The sequence below is a fragment of the Juglans microcarpa x Juglans regia genome, chromosome 4S, assembly GCF_004785595.1.
Source record: "Juglans microcarpa x Juglans regia isolate MS1-56 chromosome 4S, Jm3101_v1.0, whole genome shotgun sequence".
In the NCBI taxonomy this organism is placed as follows: Eukaryota; Viridiplantae; Streptophyta; class Magnoliopsida; order Fagales; family Juglandaceae; genus Juglans; species Juglans microcarpa x Juglans regia.
Window position 1 is genome coordinate 18,834,766 of NC_054601.1, and position 4,010 is coordinate 18,838,775.

Below are 4,010 nucleotides of genomic sequence, written 5' to 3' on the forward strand. Positions count from 1 at the left end.
CACTCAAACACATGAAAATACTTTCAAACTAATCATTATAACTTTTCTAAAATTTTAAATAAAAAATAGAAAAACAATTCAATTTTTTCAAATCTCTAAATAAAAATAATATTAAAATACTATATTTTAACTTTGTAATATTTTTTATTCAACTTGTTCTCAGCTCTCTTTTCCTAAAATCTAATAAAACATTAACTATCTCCTATTATTCACAAACTATCTTATTACAATTCATAATCATTTCAATATCAAGGAAAAAAAAAGGGTAGTACTTTTTCTTTCCAAGACATTATTATTATTTTTCCCTTCCACGTTTTGGAGAGTGACGAGAGAGTGAGTGGTCTAAATAATTGATCAGTTTTGTGAAATAGACTTCAGCGTTATAGCTATTCTCATTGCAATTTGTGGGTGTGGGGATTTGATTTGATTTGATTTCGATAACTGAAAATTAAGGGAAAGGAGAAAAATGGAGAATGTTAATGAAACACATATATTAAGGAAAATGTTATTTAGATCGATAAAATTGACCGATTATAATTTTTATTTTTTTATTTCTATTTTTTTTTAACTTAATGGTTAAGGAGAAATGATTATTAGTAAATTGATATTTTTTTTAAAATATATAAAAAATGGTTGAAATAAAATAAAAATATATATTTACACTTGACTGTCAGCTTTTTCGATTAGAAATATGTCGGTCCAGTAGCATTATCTAAATATTAATATTATTCTACAAGCAGGACTTTTTATTAGATTTTGGAAAGAATAGGAAACGAATAAAGGTGCAAGAGATAAGGGGGTGTCTATCTTCTTTCTTACCAACAAAGTAGAAAAATAGTTGGTGGAAGATGATCGAGTAAGAAACGAGAAAAACGGTGGCTTTTTTTTTTTTTTTTTTTGGTGGGGCAGTACATATATATATATATACTTAGGAAATAATATTAATTTTTTGGTGAAAAGGGGAAACAGATTTTTCAAGCGATAAAATATATTTGTATTTGTACTTGTAAATTATGTAACCGTCACGTAATTATTTTAAAAAAAATGAATAAAACATGAGACGCACATGAAAAAAATTAATTTTTTGATAATGAATTCTTTTTTTTTAAAAAATAATTACGTGATATTTACATACTTTACGATTATATGCAGTTAATATTCTCCGCCTTCACTCCTAATTTGGCCATTTAACATTCGACACTTTATTCGTCTTAAACGACATCTTTAGCTGTCCGTCAGCTGGTAATTAATTGGGTTGCTTTACCTTTTTTTTCTTTTTTTTCTTTGATCTCTTTAATTTATTCCTTGATCTTTTTTACTCAATCGTTCTATTATTGGATTAAGTATTAACAAAGCATACTTTTTCTGAAAAAAGAAAAACAAATATCTTCATGGATCCATTTGATTCTCAAACATTTTCTTGTCAAAGAGATGTACGTTCTGGTCAGGACTCAGGAGAGGAATTTGGGTTGCTAAAGTTGAAAGGAGATCGTCCGACATTTACGCCATTAAAATCTCAAGTGGCATGGCATTATATATTTGCACTTCTTAATAGTAATTTATACCATATAATCAACGGAACGATATTTTATTAATTGAGAATAAAAAGTAAATGAAATATATGAAAAAGGACAATCAAATGTTAAGCAAAAGCTTCCTTTCAAGAAGCAAATATTATATAGTCTGATTCGATGCATTCTAACAAGTAGAGAAATCCTAGAAGTTTCTTGTGAAAAAACGATATATTGCAATTTGCCAAAAAGTCCCTCCGTTAATGAGGTATAGAGTATTTATACTAGAAGCAAAATAATTAAATGTAAAAATACAAGTAAACATAAAATACATGAGACTATGTACAACTGACACGTGTGAAAATATAATACAATATGCTTGATACCCCCTTTAAGATGGAGAATAAATGAAATGAACTCCCATCTTGTTGACTAAATACTGTTGAAATTGCTAACATCCAAAAGCTAGGTAAGAACATCAAAAAGTTAATGTTGGGAAGCATGGTGAAAAGTCTTGATTACTCTAGCTTGAATCATGTCATGTATGGAATGGCAATCTTGCTCAATATGTTTAGTCCGTTCGTGAAAACCTAGGTTGGTAGCGATCATGTGTTAAGCAATCTCACTATCACAAAACAACTGAGCACTATGAGTATGAGAAATGTGAAAATCAGACAAAAAGGTAAAAAACCAAACAACTTCACAAGTAGCAGAAGTCATGGATCGATATTATGTTTCAGCTGAAAAACGAGAAACAATTGGCTACATTTTTGTTTTCCATAAAACCAAAAAATACCAAGGACAACACAAAATCCACTTATAGATCTACAACTGTCAAGACAATATGCGCAATCTTAATATGTAACAGCTTTAATAGTTAGCAAATTGCCAACTAGAAATAAAAGACCATGACCATGAGTACTCTTAATATATTGTAAAATCCGTTAGGTTGCTGCTAAATGAGGATGCCTAGGCTGGTGCATATATTGACTAAGTCTTTGAACTGAGTAGGACATATCTAGCCTTGTAATAATAAGGTATAAAAGCCTACCAATAAGTGTACAAAATACTGTTGGATCTGGTAACAAGTCTCCATCATCTTTGCTGAATTTCAGATTTTGCTCCATGGGAAAAGAAACTGGTTTGGAAGCCAGAAAATTAGCATCTTGCAAAATCTTAAGTTCATACTTCCTTTGACATAATGAAATCCCTTGTGAGGATTTAGCTACTTCCAAGCCAAGGAAGTACTTAAGCTGAGCAAGATCTTTAAGCTTGAATTTAGCATCAAGCAAGGATTTCAAAGAGTCCACAGATTGTAAATTATTACTAGCAATGAAAATGTCATTAACATAAACCCTAAATTGTTTTGGCTGAAAGTGCCATGGTCATGGATCGGGACCATGTGTGATAGTTATCGCCGACGAGAATTTGTGTAACAAGAACAACACCAGGATTATCACTTGGATGATGGAAGATATGGTTGGTAGCATCATTAGGAAGATTTTGTTGAGGTGGCGCCATGCAAAATAAAGAACATATGATACCGAAACAAGTAGAGAAACCCATAAGTTTCTTGTGAAAAGACAATATATTGCAATTTGCCAAAAAGTCCCTCTGTTAATGAGGTACATAGTATTTATACTAGAAGCAATATAATTAAATGTAAAAATACAAGTAAACATAAAATACATGAGACTATGTACAACTGACACGTATGAAAATATAACACAATATGCTTGATACATTTAGATTTAGAATCTAAATAACTCGTCTATGCACAGCCATATATAATGAACTTATATATGTGTGTGTACATGTATGTATGTCAGTCATAGTGATGGGGCCAAAATTATGGCTATTCATACTTCATCATACCCATTATTGTTTTCTTGAAGAACTGCTAATCGCTTGATGATGATTATCTCTTATGTAATGATTGTTCAAATAGAAGATATTAGTGGCAAATGTCGTTGTTGCCACATATATGTGTGTGTGGATTCCATATGTAGTGGAGTCTTTTTACAATAGAAACAATGAAAATGGGAGAAAATTAAGGATGTGATTGGGAAGTAATGAATTATTTGATTGTAATATTTGGGTCCAACTTCAACATGTATCACTCATTTCAGACGGGATACATATCCTCATTCAAAGGTATCCAATCCAATCATTTTTTTTTCGGATCTAATGCGAAGATATATAATAAAAAAGAAAAACACAATAAAAAAAAATATTACTGTTGGGAGTTAACTGTTGTATTTTTTAGTTTATTTTTTTATTTCATTATTAAAATATTAATATTATTGTAATTTTTTATTTTTTTAAAAAATATTTAGCATTAAAAAATACATATAAAAAAAATGATAACATACTTAACGGCAGCGGTACTGGCTAGTGGAGCACCCCATCAGGTACGATTTATCCCATAGGACAAGCTGTCATTTTTATTTTGCGTCTGGGCCACGAGACAGGCTTTGGATAATGATCGCCTTTTGTCTT